The 18,016-nt window shown below is 31.2% G+C and overlaps 1 protein-coding gene across 4 annotated transcripts in view; it reads right to left on the reverse strand.

Moving 5' to 3' along the window:
* Positions 1-9,805: 9,805 nt before the first annotated feature.
* Positions 9,806-18,016, reverse strand: part of LOC143066883 (uncharacterized) — a 99,912-nt gene continuing 91,701 nt past the window's right edge. For all 4 annotated transcript variants that reach the window (XR_012975769.1, XR_012975767.1, XR_012975768.1 and 1 more), the window contains exons 3-4: positions 11,638-11,715; positions 9,806-11,011 (exon numbers count right to left, since the gene is read on the reverse strand). The gene's annotated coding sequence lies outside the window, so the exon portion shown is untranslated. The remainder of the gene's footprint in view (positions 11,012-11,637; positions 11,716-18,016) is intronic.

Genomic DNA, 18,016 nt, shown 5'->3' on the forward strand with positions numbered 1-18,016 from the left:
GAGGATGGAAACTTATTGGTTTTACTAAAGTGTACGCCGCACTTTCCGACCTCTCTGAAGAAACGTTTGTATTATTATTCTTTTTTGGTCAAGGTTTTAGGTTAGGGTCAAGGTTATATGTTAGGGTTAGGTTCATGTTACTTTCAACTCTGCGAATGTTTGCCCTTTTTGTGACTGCGCATGCGTCAAAAATTTCCAAAATATTTCTAGGTACAGAGTATGAAAAGTGCCTTTGACTTCAATCTTCAAACAGGTGTAGAATTGATTCGAGTAGAGATACTTTCTTAAAGTTAACTGTTCCGAAAAGATGAAAAAGGAATCTAGAGGATGGAAGCTTATTGCATTGACTTAAGTGTACGGCCGCACTTTCCGACTTGTCTGAAGACACGTTTCTGGTGTTTTTTTTTTTTTTTTTTTTTTTGTCAGTGTTTGGGTTTGGGTCAAGGTAAGTGTTAATGTTAGGTTCAAGGTAGTAATTTCGACGAGGAAAGTGGACTTTGACGAGGGTAAGTGAGGTGCACTTTTTCACCTTTTCGAATGTTTGCCCTTTTTGTGACTGCGCATGCGTCAGAAATTTCCAAAATATTTTTAGGTACAGAGTATGAAAAGTGCCTTTGACTTCAATCTTCAAATAGGTGTAGAATGGATTCGAATAGAGATATTTTCTAAAAGTTAACTGTTCTGAAAAGATGAAAAGGCGATCTAGAGGATGTAAACTTATTGGTTTTACTGCAGTGTATGGCCGCACTTTCCGACCTCTCTGAGGAAACGTTTGTATTATATTTTTTTTGGTCAGGGTTTTAGGTTAGGGTTAAGTGTTAGGGTTAGGTTCAGGGAAGTAACTTTGACAAGGGTAAGTGAGGTGCCCTTTTCAACTCTGCGAATGTTTGCCCTTTTTGTGACTGCGCATGCGTCAGAAATTTCCAAAATATTTCTAGGTACAGAGTATGAAAAGTGCCTTTGATTTCAATCTTCAAACAGGTGTAGAATTGATTCGAATAGAGATATTTTCTTAAAGTTAACTGTTCCGAAAAGATGAAAAGGCAATCTAAAGGATGGCAGCTTATTGGATTGACAGAAGTGTACGGACGCACTTTCCGACCTCTCAGAAGACACGTTTCTTTTTTTTTGTTTTTTTTTGTCAGTGTTTGGATTAGGATCTAGGTAAGTGTTGGGGTTAGGTTCAAGGTAGTAATTTTGACGAGGGCAGTGGACTTTGACGAGGGTTTTTGAGGTGCACTTTTTCATCTGTTCGAATGTTTGCCCTTTTTGTGAGTACGCCTGCGTCAGAAATTTCCAAAAATAAATATCTATGTACAGAGTATGAAAAGTGCCTTTGACTTCAATCTTTACACAGGTGTAGAATTGATTCGAATAGAGATATTTTCTTAAAGTTAACTGTTCTGAAAAGATGAAAAGGCGATCTAGAGGATGGAAACTTATTGGTTTTACTGAAGTGTACGGCCGCATTTTCCGACCTCTCCGAAGAAACGTTTGTATTATATTTTTTTTTGGTCAGGGTTTTAGGTTAGGGTCAAGGTTAAGTGTTAGGGTTAGGTTCAGGGAAGTAACTTTGACAAGGGTAAGTGAGGTGCCCTTTTTCAACTCTGCGAATATTTGCCCTTTTTGTGACTACGCATGCGTCAGAAATTTCCAAAATATTTCTAGGTACAGAGTATGAAAAGTGCCTTTGACTTCAATCTTCAAACAGGTGTAGAATTGATTCGAGTAGAGATATTTTCTTAAAATTAACTGTTCCGAAATGATGAAAAGGCAATCTAGAGGATAGAAGCTTATTGGATTGACTGGAGTGTACGGCCGCACTTTCCGACCTCTCTAAGACACGTTTCTGGTTTTTTTTTTGTCAGTGTTTGGATTAGGGTCAAGGTAAGTGTTAGGGTTAAGTTCAAGGTAGTAATTTTGACGAGGGCAGTGGACTTTGACGAGGGTTTTCGAGGTGCACTTTTTCATCTTTTCGAATGTTTGCCCTTTTTGTGACTACGCCTGCGTCAGAAATTTCCAAAAATAAATATCTATGTACAGAGTATGAAAAGTGCCTTTGACTTCAATCTTTACACAGGTGTAGAATTGATTCGAATAGAGATATTTTCTTAAAGTTAACTGTTCTGAAAAGATGAAAAGGCGATCTAGAGGATGGAAACTTATTGGTTTTACTGAAGTGTATGGCCGCAGTTTCCGACCTCTCTGAGGAAACGTTTGTATGATATTTTTTTTTGTCAGGGTTTTAGGTTAGGGTCAAGGTTAAGTGTTAGGGTTAGGTTCAGGGAAGTAACTTTGACAAGGGTAAGTGAGGTGCCCTTTTTCAACTCTGCGAATGTTTGCCCTTTTTGTGACTGCGCATGGGTCAGAAATTTCCAAAATATTTCTAGGTACAGAGTATGAAAAGTGCCTTTGATTTCAATCTTCAAACAGATGTAGAATTGATTCGAGTAGAGATATTTTCTTAAAGTTAACTGTTCCGAATAGATGAAAAGGCAATCTAAAGGATGGCAGCGTATTGGATTGACTGAAGTGTACGGACGCACTTTCCGACCTCTCAGAAGACACGTTTCTGTTTTTTTTTGGGTTTTTTTTGTCAGTGTTTGGATTAGGATCTAGGTTAGTGTTGTGGTTAGGTTCAAGGTAGTAATTTTGACGAGGGCAGTGGACTTTGACGAGGGTTTTTGAGGTGCACTTTTTCATCTGTTCGAATGTTTGCCCTTTTTGTGAGTACGCCTGCGTCAGAAATTTCAAAAAAAAAATATCTATGTACAGAGTATGAAAAGTGCCTTTGACTTCAATTTTCACACAGGTGTAGAATGGATTCGAATAGAGATATTTTCTTAAAGTTAACTGTTCTGAAAAGATGAAAAGGCGATCTAGAGAATACAAGTTTTTGCAATTTGTGAAGGATTTTAATTTTAGAATGTAATGAACAAGTAAGAAGATCGTTAAATCGGAAAATGAGCTATGCACGATGAAAGTTTGGTGCGTCGATAAAAATTTCATGGATTCACTTGATAATTGTAAAGTTTCAAGTCTTTAAAAATAACACCCATTTGTAGAACTGATTATTTCGATCCTTCAAATATGCATGTGTAGAATAATAATAAAAAAAATATATTATTAAGTCTCTTTCATATAGATACTGTAGATTTGTATTTGAACATCGATTGCAAACATAACGTTCAGTGAGAAATATTTCATGTATTCGTACAGAAAACAAATCAACTTCTTTCAGAATACAATTGATTGGTTATTGAAGTAAATGATTTGCGACAGAATCAGTGACACTTGGCCAGAAGCTTACCTCTAAAATAAAGAAATATAAAAAAAGGTTTTCATACTCTGTACATAGATATTTATTTTTGGAAATTTCTGACGCAGGCGTACTCACAAAAAGGGCAAACATTCGAACAGATGAAAAAGTGCACCTCAAAAACCCTCGTCAAAGTCCACTGCCCTCGTCAAAATTACTACCTTGAACCTAACCCTAACACTTACCTTGACCCTCATCCAAACACTGACAAAAAAAACAGAAACGTGTCTTCAGAGAGGTCGGAAAGTGCGGCCATACGCTCCAGTCAATCCAATAAGCTTCTATCCTCTAGATTGCCTTTTCATCATTTCGGAACAGTTAACTTTAAGAAAATATCTCTACTCGAATCAATTCTACACCTGTTTGAAGATTGAAGTCAAAGGCACTTTTCATACTCTGTACCTAGAAATATTTTGGAAATTTCTGACGCATGCGTAGCCACAAAAAGGGCAAATATTCGCAGAGTTGAAAAAGGGCACCTCACTTACCCTTGTCAAAGTTACTTCCCTGAACCTAACCCTAACACTTAACCTTGACCCTAACCTAAAACCCTGACCAAAAAAAATATATACAAACGTTTCTTCAGAGAGGTCGGAAAGTGCGGCCGTACACTTCAGTAAAACCAATAAGTTTCCATCCTCTAGATCGCCTTTTCATCTTTTCAGAACAGTTAACTTTAAGAAAATATCTCTATTCGAATCAATTCTACACCTGTGTGAAAATTGAAGTCAAAGGCACTTTTCATACTCTGTACATAGATATTTTTTTTTGGAAATTTCTGACGCAGGCGTACTCACAAAAAGGGCAAACATTCGAACAGATGAAAAAGTGCACCTCAAAAACCCTCGTCAAAGTCCACTGCCCTCGTCAAAATTACTACCTTGAACCTAACCCCAACACTTACCTAGATCCTAATCCAAACACTGACAAAAAAAAACAAAAAAAACAGAAACGTGTCTTCTGAGAGGTCGGAAAGTGCGTCCGTACACTTCTGTCAATCCAATAAGCTGCCATCCTTTAGATTGCCTTTTTCATCTTTTCGGAACAGTTAACTTTAAGAAAATATCTCTATTCGAATCAATTCTACACCTGTTTGAAGATTGAAATCAAAGGCACTTTTCATACTCTGTACCTAGAAATATTTTGGAAATTTCTGACGCATGCGTAGCCACAAAAAGGGCAAACATTCGCAGAGTTGAAAAGGGCACCTCACTTACCCTTGTCAAAGTTACTTCCCTGAACCTAACCCTAACACTTAACCCTAACCTAAAACCCTGACCAAAAAAAATATAATACAAACGTTTCCTCAGAGAGGTCGGAAAGTGCGGCCATACACTGCAGTAAAACCAATAAGTTTACATCCTCTAGATCGCCTTTTCATCTTTTCAGAACAGTTAACTTTTAGAAAATATCTCTATTCGAATCCATTCTACACCTATTTGAAGATTGAAGTCAAAGGCACTTTTCATACTCTGTACCTAAAAATATTTTGGAAATTTCTGACGCATGCGCAGTCACAAAAAGGGCAAACATTCGAAAAGGTGAAAAAGTGCACCTCACTTACCCTCGTCAAAGTCCACTTTCCTCGTCGAAATTACTACCTTGAACCTAACATTAACACTTACCTTGACCCAAACCCAAACACTGACAAAAAAAAAAAAAAAAAAAAACAACCAGAAACGTGTCTTCAGACAAGTCGGAAAGTGCGGCCGTACACTTAAGTCAATGCAATAAGCTTCCATCCTCTAGATTCCTTTTTCATCTTTTCGGAACAGTTAACTTTAAGAAAGTATCTCTACTCGAATCAATTCTACACCTGTTTGAAGATTGAAGTCAAAGGCACTTTTCATACTCTGTACCTAGAAATATTTTGGAAATTTCTGACGCATGCGCAGTCACAAAAAGGGCAAACATTCGCAGAGTTGAAAGTAACATGAACCTAACCCTAACATATAACCTTGACCCTAACCTAAAACCTTGACCAAAAAAGAATAATAATACAAACGTTTCTTCAGAGAGGTCGGAAAGTGCGGCGTACACTTTAGTAAAACCAATAAGTTTCCATCCTCTAGATCGCCTTTTCATCTTTTCGGAACAGTTAACTTTTAGAAAATATCTCTATTCGAATCCATTCTACACCTATTTGAAGATTGAAGTCAAAGGCACTTTTCATACTCTGTACCTAGAAATATTTTGGAAATTTCTGACGCATGCGTAGTCACAAAAAGGGCAAATATTCGCAGAGTTGAAAAAGGGCACCTCACTTACCCTTGTCAAAGTTACTTCCCTGAAACTAACCCTAACACTTAACCTTGACTCTAACCTAAAACCCTGACCAAAAAAAAATATAATACAAACGTTTCTTCGGAGAGGTCGGAAAATGCGGCCGTACACTTCAGTAAAACCAATAAGTTTCCATCCTCTAGATCGCCTTTTCATCTTTTCAGAACAGTTAACTTTAAGAAAATATCTCTATTCGAATCAATTCTACACCTGTGTAAAGATTGAAGTCAAAGGCACTTTTCATACTCTGTACATAGATATTTATTTTTGGAAATTTCTGACGCAGGCGTACTCACTAAAAGGGCAAACATTCGAACAGATGAAAAAGTGCACCTCAAAAACCCTCGTCAAAGTCCACTGCCCTCGTCAAAATTACTACCTTGAACCTAACCCCAACACTTACCTAGATCCTAATCCAAACACTGACAAAAAAAAACAAAAAAAACAGAAACGTGTCTTCTGAGAGGTCGGAAAGTGCGTCCGTACACTTCTGTCAATCCAATAAGCTGCCATCCTTTAGATTGCCTTTTCATCTTTTCGGAACAGTTAACTTTAAGAAAATATCTCTATTCGAATCAATTCTACACCTGTTTGAAGATTGAAATCAAAGGCACTTTTCATACTCTGTACCTAGAAATATTTTGGAAATTTCTGACGCATGCGCAGTCACAAAAAGGGCAAACATTCGCAGAGTTGAAAAGGGCACCTCACTTACCCTTGTCAAAGTTACTTCTCTGAACCTAACCCTAACACTTAACCCTAACCTAAAACCCTGACCAAAAAAAATATAATACAAACGTTTCCTCAGAGAGGTCGGAAAGTGCGGCCATACACTGCAGTAAAACCAATAAGTTGACATCCTCTAGATCGCCTTTTCATCTTTTCAGAACAGTTAACTTTTAGAAAATATCTCTATTCGAATCCATTCTACACCTATTTGAAGATTGAAGTCAAAGGCACTTTTCATACTCTGTACCTAAAAATATTTTGGAAATTTCTGACGCATGCGCAGTCACAAAAAGGGCAAACATTCGAAAAGGTGAAAAAGTGCACCTCACTTACCCTCGTCAAAGTCCACTTTCCTCGTCGAAATTACTACCTTGAACCTAACATTAACACTTACCTTGACCCAAACCCAAACACTGACAAAAAAAAAAAAAAAAAAAAACAACCAGAAACGTGTCTTCAGACAAGTCGGAAAGTGCGGCCGTACACTTAAGTCAATGCAATAAGCTTCCATCCTCTAGATTCCTTTTTCATCTTTTCGGAACAGTTAACTTTAAGAAAGTATCTCTACTCGAATCAATTCTACACCTGTTTGAAGATTGAAGTCAAAGGCACTTTTCATACTCTGTACCTAGAAATATTTTGGAAATTTCTGACGCATGCGCAGTCACAAAAAGGGCAAACATTCGCAGAGTTGAAAGTAACATGAACCTAACCCTAACATATAACCTTGATCCTAACCTAAAACCTTGACCAAAAAAGAATAATAATACAAACGTTTCTTCAGAGAGGTCGGAAAGTGCGGCGTACACTTTAGTAAAACCAATAAGTTTCCATCCTCTAGATCGCCTTTTCATCTTTTCGGAACAGTTAACTTTAAGAAAATATCTCTACTCAAATCTATTCTACACCTGTTTTAAGATTGAAGTCAAAGGCACTTTTCATACTCTGTACTTTGAAATTTCTGACGCATGCGCAGTCACAAAAAGGGCAAACATTCGCAGAATTGAAAAAGGTCACCTCACTTACCCCCGTCAAAGTTACTTCCCTGAAGCTAACCCTAACATGTAACCTTGACCCTAACGTAAAACACTGACCGAAAAACAAAAATTTAAAAAACATCTTTCGATTCTTAAATTTTACAGCAATACAACAAAAAACAAAATGACCTGGGATTCAGTAAGCTTAGTATATATCTGAAATAGCTGCATAGTTTGATGAAAATCCAATCTGATTGGAAAAAGTTATTAAAAAAATTAGTGTACTATCTCTATTTTGTCCGACCTGCAAATTCTAGCTTTTTTTTTACCAAGATAATTTAATTCTAAAATTTGACAGCAATATAACAAAAAACAAAATGACAGTGGATTCAGTAAGCCTTATAGATATCTAAGATAGCTGCATAGTTTGATGAAAATCCAAGTTGATTTAAAAAAGTTGTAAAAAAAATCAAAGTGTACTATCTCTATTTTGTCTGAATTGCAAATCCTAGCTTTTTTTACCTAGAATAATGAAATTCTTAAATTTGACAGCAATACAACATAACACAAAATGACATGAGATACCGACAAATTTATTTTGTAAAGGTAGATAACTCCTATAAAATGTCATCGAATCTCTTTGATCCAAATTAGCCAAAAATTCCTGAGGATGTAACGAACAATATGTAAAAGGAATTTTGTTGCTATCTTTTTTTGTTACGAAGGAGATGCACACAGATGATAAACAGTGAATAGGGAGATAACTCTTACAAAGTAAATGGTTCCCCTTAGCAGGGTGAAATTTAAAAGCGCATAAACTATACGATACCATATTAGAAATATCTAAGCGACATATTGCGAAACAAATATTTATCGCAAGAACAAAATTTGGCGGAAAAAAAAATAAATAATAATAATAATAAATAAAGGGCTGCGCTTTAGCGCATGATACGCCCGCTGCTCTTTTAACTTGTCTTTTATGCTTTAAATGAATTTATATGATCAACTAGAAATATATATACAAATCAAAAGGGATGTTACATTAATATATTCACCAAAGTTTCATAAAATCCCCCTTTTTTAAGTATAAAAATTCATAACTTAAGAAAACGTAAAATCTAAAATTTATAAAAATGGAAAGGGAGCTTATGTCAATAGATATAAACAATTCATCAAAGTTGCATAAAATTTTGTGAAAGTGTTAGTTATTGTCCCAAAATTGGAAAATCACCCCTTTTTTAAGCATAAAAATTCATAACACAGAAATGTAAAATCAGAAATTTATAAAAATTGAAAGGGAGCTTACATCAATAGATATAAACAATTCACCAGTTTCATGGACATTGGTGAAAGCCTTTTTGAGTTATTGTCCGAAGTGTTGAAAATACCCCTTTTTTTTATGAATAAAGCCCCATAAATCCAAAACTTAAAATCTGAAATTTATAAGAATTGAAAGGGAGCTTACATCAATAGATATAAACAATTCACCAAAGTTTCATGGACAACAATTTCAAGGTCATAAACCAAGGACCTCAAATCAAAAGACCATAGGTCTTAATTTTATTTGGTTTATGAGTTATATCACCATACGCCTATTTTTTAATAACAGAGGGGAGAAAACTCACATTTACGTTCAACGTACCCTTGCAATCAAAATTTACGTGTTACTACATGTCACAACAAACAATTTAGAAAAAATAATTTGTCGATATCTTATACGGTTTCTGGAAATGAGTGGAAATGAGCCAAATTAAAATATTAGAATATGACCTTCACCTTTGACCTTGACCTAATTTTCATTTTTTTGGACCAAGGACCTCAAATCAAAAGATCCTAGGTCTCTATCACTTATGGTTTACAAGATAGAAATGCATATCACTTATATTAAATGCATAAGGGGAAATAACTTTCATATGGAGCGTTCATATCGCTTCGGTCAAAATAGGACAAATCATGTGAAGGATATAACAAGCAATTTTGTAAAATAAATTTGTCTTAATCTTTTACGGTTGCGAAGGAGTAGTGAACACAAGGAAAACAGTGTTTGGGGAGATAACTCCTATAAAGAAAAGTATTCGGTTACGCAGGGTAAATTTCAAAAGCGCATAAACTGTTCAATATCATATACCAAATATCTAAGCGACATATTGTGAAACAAATATTTATCGCAAGAACAAAATTAGGCGGAAGAAAAAAAAAAATAATCAGAAGAAAAACAATAAGTCTTTCCACAGAAAAGAAAAGTGGAAAGACTTAATAATCAGAACAAAAACAATAAGTCTTTCCACTGAAACAGAAAAGTGGAAAGACTTAATAATAATAATAATAATCAGAACAAATACAATAGGTCTTTCCACAGAAAAGTGGAAAGACCTAATTACTACACAAGAAACAACACAGAGAGACAAAGAATACCATGAGCTAGATTTTGAGGTGTTTTTTCATGATCTATTTCTCTGGAAATAAATGAATTGTTCATGGAGAAATAAGAACAAAACAGTAATGGATCTTTTATTTGTGGTGATATTCACAACAAAATATACATGTATGTATGCAGTTAACAAATACAACAAAAGTAAACACTAAAACGTACACTCTCATACAGTTAGCACTAAAAACCTTGCATTTCATTTCAAAACAAACACTCATGCCTTATAAATAACACATACAAACTACTCCACACTCACATAGCACAAAAAGTAGACCCAAAAAACAAGCACTAAAAAAATAATATTTACATTTTTACATCAAACATTCTAACAAGTATACACTAACAAAAACAAAGATTGTAATTTTTTCAAAGAGAAAGTTTCATAAGAATGTTCCTTTTAAACTATGTAATGAAATTAAAGATTCATATATTTATCTTGGTCTGCTATGTAATTATAACGGAAACTTCTCTTAAGCTCGAAAAAAAAAGTGGTAGACTGTATTTGATGCATTGGTGGTTATTTTTTTGACCTTCTACTCGGAAATATGGGGGTTTGAAAATAAAAATAATACTGGAAAAAATATATCTACAGTTAAATTATATTTACATTTTTACATCAAACATTCTAACAAGTATACACTAACAAAAACAAAGATTGTAATTTTTTCAAAGAGAAAGTTTCATAAGAATGTTCCTTTTAAACTATGTAATGAAATTATTGAAATTAAAGATTCATATGTTTATCTTGGTCTGCTATATAATTACAACGGAAACTTCTCTTAAGCTCGAAAAAAAAAGTGGTAGACTGTATTTGATGCATTGGTGGTTATTTTTTTGACCTACTACTCGGAAATATGGGGGTTTGAAAATAAAAATAATACTGAAAAAAATATATCTACAGTTAAATTATATTTACATTTTTACATCAAACATTCTAACAAGTATACACTAACAAAAACAAAGATTGTAATTTTTTCAAAGATAAAGAATGTTCCTTTTAAACTATGTATTAGTGGTTATTTTGACCTACTCCTCAGACATATGGGGGATTGAAAATAAAAGAAATACTGAAGGCTCCATTTGCAGCAGATCTAAATGAGTGTCTATTACTAACATGTCGTTGAAGTCTACTATCTGAACTGCACCTGGAGTTGGTGACGGTGCTAGGGTTGGTGACACTGCTGGGGCAGGTGACACTGCTGGGGCAGGTGACACTGGGGCAGGTGACACTGCTGGGGCAGGTGACACTGCTGGAGTTGAAGGTGGTCCAGCCTGTATAAATATGAAAATGAAATATAAGTTGTTATCTTAAAATATCTTGTATTGGTAATCAATTAATATATCTAATAAAATCTTACAAAAACAAATGTTCAACAACACGCCAATACATACGATTTTGAAATGTTTAAAAAGTAAAAACACAAAAATACTGAACTCTGAAAAAAATTCAAAAAGGAAAGTCCCAAATCAAATGGCAAAATCAAAAGTTCAAACACATCAAACGAATGGATAACAACTGTCACAATGCAATTGTCTACAGATCCCTACTTTTTTTAACTTATGACTTATAGTATATCACATATTTTCGTTTCTGTACAATAAGGTAAAATCCATAGTCGAAGAACTGAATAAAATTTAAACCATTATTGAAATTTGATAAATGATTGAACTTGAATAAACAGTTGATAAAGATAGGTGCAGATATCCCAGATGCAATCAGAACGATATCTCTCATTAACATTGTCGATAATAAAACCAGAAATCTCATTCTGCATTTGTATGAAACAAATTATATGATATAATTTCATTTCACTGTTACATTTGTATGACACAAATTACAATTATATAAAATCAACTCATGTTTGATACTGCTTAAAGATTTTGTACCATATAATTACCTTATGCACTAATCTCTCATGTCGTCGTAGAGCATATCTGGATTTAAAATCCTTTGTACAGATGACACACTTATAAGTCTGAAATATTAAAACAAAGCATTTAAAATATATGATCACATTTTTAGGGGACAATTATATATATAATATTTATATTAATCAGGATAAAAAGTGACAATACTTTTGTTTATTTTATTAACATTCATGAAATTGCTTCATATTTGGTTATTTTTTTTCACAGAAATGATTTTTAAAAATATAGGTAAAAAAAATAGGTTTACAATTGAATAATTTGAAGTCACTTGCCAAAATGTTTTTCTAATCTTGCTGGTAAATTATACAACAACATTTAAATGATGTTCTTTTTGTTCTCAAGGATGAACAACAAAAAGAGAGCTGTATAAGTCTAGAGTTAGCATCATGTCGATAATGATTAAAAGTGACAATATTTCCTTTTTTCATTAATATTTTTGTACTGGTCTGTTATTTGAGTCATTTTTATACTTCATGTTGGAAATTTACACATAAAAGTGAAGAATATTTACTTTCGAAATTGCAAAACATGTTGTTTCACAATATAAAAAAAATATCAATATTTTTAATTTTGTTAGAATATTTTACAAGAACATTAAAATTCTGTTCTTTTTGTCAGTAAGGATGAATAGTTCTGCAAAAATTGAGTATTCTAATACTGTAAAATCAGAAATCATTGCGTGCATTTATCATGGCAATTTTGTCATTTTAGACTTAAATGCGATTTTAATTTATACGATTTTGAGAAAAATCTTGTTTAATTGATATAAGATATTTCAAAATGCGAGTTTAAATTATTGCGTTTACAACTCTGTCGCATTTTTTGCAATAATAAAAACCTCGCATTAATTTCTGAATTTACAGTAGTCTATAGTTACATATATGTATGTTGATAGCGTTAAATAATAACAATATGTCTTTGATTATTTATATAATTTGAACTAGTCTGCTAATTGGGTACTTTTCATAACTTAGATTGATTTATGTAGACATAAATGTGAAGTTTAAGTTTAGAAATTTAATAATTATTGTTGCATAAAACAAAGGTGCCATATGTTCCATTTTATTAAAATACTATACAACAGCATTACAAATCTGTTCTTTTTCTCCCTAAGGAAGAATAGTTTTACCAAAAAAAGAGAGATGTATAAGAGTAGGGTGTACATAAATAACAATAACAAGTGACGATACTTCTTTATTTTTATATTCTTGTACTGCCACAATATTTTGGTAATTCTTACTCAACAACATGGATTTTAAGACAGGTATAGAAATTTAAGTCTAAAGTTGCAAATTTTGATGCCACACAAAAAAAATGTTGCCAATATGTATATTTGTTTCAGTATATCATATAAAAGCCTAAAAATTATGTTCTTTTTGTTCTGAAGGAAGAGTGGTTTTACAAAACTAGAGAGCTGAATAAGTATAAGGTTAGCATTAACTTTGTCAATAATGATTAAAGGTGACAATATTTCTTTTTCTCACTAATATCTTTGTACTGGTCTGATAATTGATTACTTTTTAAACCTCAGATTGGTCTGTTAAACCTAAATGTGAAAAAAATATTAAAAAAAAAAATGATGTGACATTACAAAAAGATGCAGTTATTAATATGAATATCCATCACAATAAAAAGTTAAAGTTTCTTTTATTTCATTAATATTGTTGAACTGCCATCATATTTTGGTAATTCATACTCCACAGAATTGATTTTAAGACATAAAGGTAAAGAAATTTAAGTTTAAAATTGCAAAATTTATTGCCACACACAAAAAAAGTGCCAAGTTTTCATTTGTTTTAGAAAATTATACAAAGGGCATCTAAATTATGTTCTTTATGTCCATAAGGATGAGTGGTTTTACAAAAATAAAGAGCTTTATAAGTCAAATGTTAGCATTAATTATGTCGATAATGATAAAAAGTGACAATATTTCTTTTTTCAATAAAATTGCATAAAAGTTCTGTTCTTTTTTTTTTTTCTCTAAGGAGGAATAGTTTTACAAGACTGATAGCTCTATAAGTGTACTATTAGAAATATGCATATCCATAACAATTAAAAAGTGACAACACTTCTTTTATTTTATTATTATTTTTTACTGCCTTAATATTTGGGTATTTTTATTCCACTGAATAGATTTTATATATATAAAAAAGGTAGTTTTAAATGGCAAAATGAGTTGCCACATGCAAATGAAGTGCCTAAATTTTCATTTGTTTTAAAATCCTATACAACGTCATCTTAATTATGTTTAATTATGTAACGATGAATAGTTAAACAAAAAAAAACAAGAGCTCTATGAGTCTATAATCTAAATTGATGTCCAAAATGATAAAAGATGATTGTAATTTTACTTGTGATTTTCCTTTTTACAATATTTTTGTACTGGCCTGACATTTGAGTATTTTTATACCTCAGATTTGCTACACATGAAAGTGAAGAATTTTTAGTTTTCAATTGCAAATATGTTGTCCCATTAATGGAAATAAGTAATATTTCAGTTAGTAATATTCATATCTATCACAATAAAAAGTGATGCCACTTCTTTTATTTTATTAATATAAATGTATGTTTAGAATTGCATTTTTTTTTCCTCAATTTTATTAGAATTTTATATGAAAACATCTAAATTAAGTTTTTTTTTATATTCAATAGCTTAAGAAGAGTCAGATGAGTAATAATTATATCAATCTCAATTAAAAGAGACACTACTTCTTTTATTTTATTAATATTCTTGCACTCTCATTATAGAAAAATGTTTAATTCTGTTAGAATATTATACAACGGCATTATCATTCTGTTATTGAAGCACTAAGGATGAAAATTAAAAAAACATGAAAGTTCTAGTCATCTGTAAGTTACTTATTTTTATGCTAAAAGCATGAAATAGTGGTAAAATGTCTTTTGTTTCTATATATTCCTGACGTTTCTGATAACTGATTACTTTATAAACTTCAGATTGGTTTGTTAGACATTAATGAGAAGAAATCTAAGTTAAGAAATGAAAAAAAAATTGACATTGCATAAAACAAAGATGCTATTTTTTTCAATTTTATTAGAAAACTAAACAACATTAAATTCTGTTCTTTTTGCCAATACGGAGGAATAATTTTACTTAATTGATAGCTTTAAAAGAGTTAGGTGAGTAATATCTATATCGATCTCAATAAAAAGTGACACTATTTCTTTTATTTTATTAATATTCTTGAACTGGTTTCATATTTAGTTATTTCAAAACATGTAGTCTAAAATTGTAATGTTTAATTCTGTTAGAATATTATACAACGGCTTTATAATTCTGTTATTTTTGGTACTAAAGATGAAATGTTTTACAAAAAATGAAAATTCCAGTAGTCTAAAGCTACTTATATTTCTGCTAAAAGTATTAAATAGTGACAAAAGTTCTTTTGTTTCTATATATATTTTTGAACTGGTCTGATAATTGATTACTTTTTAAACTTCAGATTGGTTTGTTACATGGTCTTATTTGGGCCTATTATATCTGACTATGCAGTATGGGCTTTGCTCATTGTTGAAGGCTGTACAGTGACCTGTAGTTGTTAATGTTAGTGTCATTTTGGTCTCTTGTGGACAGTTGTCTCATTGGCAATCATACCACATCTTCTTTTTGATATATATGGTTAGACATTAATGAAAAGAAATTCAAACAAATGATGTCGCATACAATGAAGATGCTAATATTTTCTATTTTATTAAAAAATTATACAACGACATTTAAATTCTGTTCTTTTTGCCAATATGGATGAATAATTTTACTAAATTAATAGCTTTAAAAGAGTCAGGTGAGTAATATCTATATCGATCTCAATAAAAAGTGAACTATTTATTTTCTTTAATTTATATTCAAAACATGTTGTCTAAAATTGTAATGTTAAATTCTGTTAGAATATTATACAACAGCATTATCATTCCGTTGTTTTTGGCACTAAGGATGAAAAAATTTACAAAAGATACAGCAATACAACAAAAAACTAAATGACATTGGATTCATTAAGCTTAATATATATCTAAGATACCTACATAGTTTGATGAAAATCAAAGTTGATTTGAAAAAGTTATTAAAAAAATTAAAGTGTACTATCTCTATTTTGTCCGAATTGCAAATCCTAGCTTTTTTATACCAAGATAACTTTAAATTTTTAAATTTTTCATTTTCAGCAATACAACAAAAAACTAAATGACATTGGATTCATTAAGCTTAATATATATCTAAGATACCTACATAGTTTGATGAAAATCCAAGTTGATTTGAAAAAGTTATTAAAAAATTTAAAGTGTACTATCTCTATTTTGTTCGAACTGCAAATTCTAGCTTTTTTGACCTAGAGTAATTTAATTTTTAAATTTTTCAGCAATACAACAAAAAACTCAATGACATGGGATTCAGTAAGCTTAATATATATCTAAGATACCTACATAGTTTGATGAAAATTCAAGTTGATTTGAAAAAGTAATTAAAAAATTTAAAGTGTACTATCTTTATTTTGTCCCAATTGCAAATCCTAGCTTTTTTATACCAAGATAACTTTAAATTTTTAAATTTTTCATTTTCAGCAATACAACAAAAAACGAAATGACATTGGATTCATTAAGCTTAATATATATCTAAGATACCTACATAGTTTGATGAAAATCCAAGTTGATTTGAAAAAGTTATTAAAAAATTTAAAGTGTACTATCTCTATTTTGTCCGAATTGCAAATCCTAGCTTTTTTATACCAAGATAACTTAATTCTTTTATTTTACAGCAATACAACAAATAACTAATTGACATGGGATTCAGTAAGCTTATTATATATGTAAGATAGCTGCATAGTTTGATGAACATCCAAGTTGATTTGAAAAAGTTATTAAAAAAATTAAAGTGTACTATGTCCATTTTGTTCGAAATGCAAATTCTAGCTTTTTTGACCTAGATTAATTTAATTTTTAAATTTTTCAGCAATACAACAAAAAACTAAATGACATGGGATTCGGTAAGCTTTATATATATCTAAGATACCTACATAGTTTGATGAAAATCCAAGTTGATTTGAAAAAGTTATTAAGTTAGGGTTAGGGTTAGGGTTAACTATCTCTATTTTGTCCGAATTGCAAATCCTAGCTTTTTTATACCAAGATAACTTTAATTCTTAAATTTTACAGCAATACAACAAATAACTAATTGACATGGGATTCAGTAAGCTTAATATATATGTAAGATAGCTGCATAGTTTGAAGAACATCCAAGTTGATTTGAAAAAGTTATTAAAAAAATTAAAGTGTACTATCTCTATTTTGTTCGAACTGCAAATTCTAGCTTTTTTGACCTAGATTAATTTATTTTTTAAATTTTACAGCAATACAACAAAAAACTCAATGACATGGGATTCAGTAAGCTTAATATATATCTAAGATACCTACATAGTTTGATGAAAATCCAAGTTGATTTGAAAAAGTTATTAAAAAAATTAAAGTGTAATATCTCTATTTTGTCCGAATTGCAAATTCTAGCTTTTTTGACCTAGATTAATTTAATTTTTAAATTTTTCATTTTCAGCAATACAACAAAAAACTAAATGACATTGGATTCATTAAGTTTAATATATATCTAAGATACCTACATAGTTTGATGAAAATCCAAGTTGATTTGAAAAAGTTATTAAAAAAATTAAAGTGTACTATCTCTATTTTGTCCGAATTGCAAATCCTAGCTTTTTTATACCAAGATAACTTTAATTCTTAAATTTTACAGCAATACAACAAATAACAAATTGACATGGGATTCAGTAAGCTTAATATATATGTAAGATAGCTGCATACTTTGAAGAACATCCAAGTTGATTTGAAAAAGTTATTAAAAAAATTAAAGTGTACTATCTCTATTTTGTTCGAACTGCAAATTCTAGCTTTTTTGACCTAGAGTAATTTAACTTTTAAATTTTACAGCAATACAACAAAAAACTAAATGACATGGGATTCAGTAAGCTTAATATATATCTAAGATACCTACATAGTTTGATGAAAATCCAAGTTGATTTGAAAAAGTTAATAAAAAATTAAAGTGTAATATCTCTATTTTGTCCGAATTGCAAATTCTAGCTTTTTTGACCTAGATTAATTTAATTTTTAAATTTTTCATTTTCAGCAATACAACAAAAAACTAAATGACATTGGATTCATTAAGCTTAATATATATCTAAGATACCTACATAGTTTGATGAAAATCCAAGTTGATTTGAAAAAGTTATTAAAAAAATTAAAGTGTACTATCTCTATTTTGTCCGAATTGCAAATCCTAGCTTTTTTATACCAAGATAACTTTAATTCTTAAATTTTACAGCAATACAA

This window comes from Mytilus galloprovincialis, chromosome 3, assembly GCF_965363235.1.
Source record: "Mytilus galloprovincialis chromosome 3, xbMytGall1.hap1.1, whole genome shotgun sequence".
NCBI classification, from domain to species: domain Eukaryota; kingdom Metazoa; phylum Mollusca; class Bivalvia; order Mytilida; family Mytilidae; genus Mytilus; species Mytilus galloprovincialis.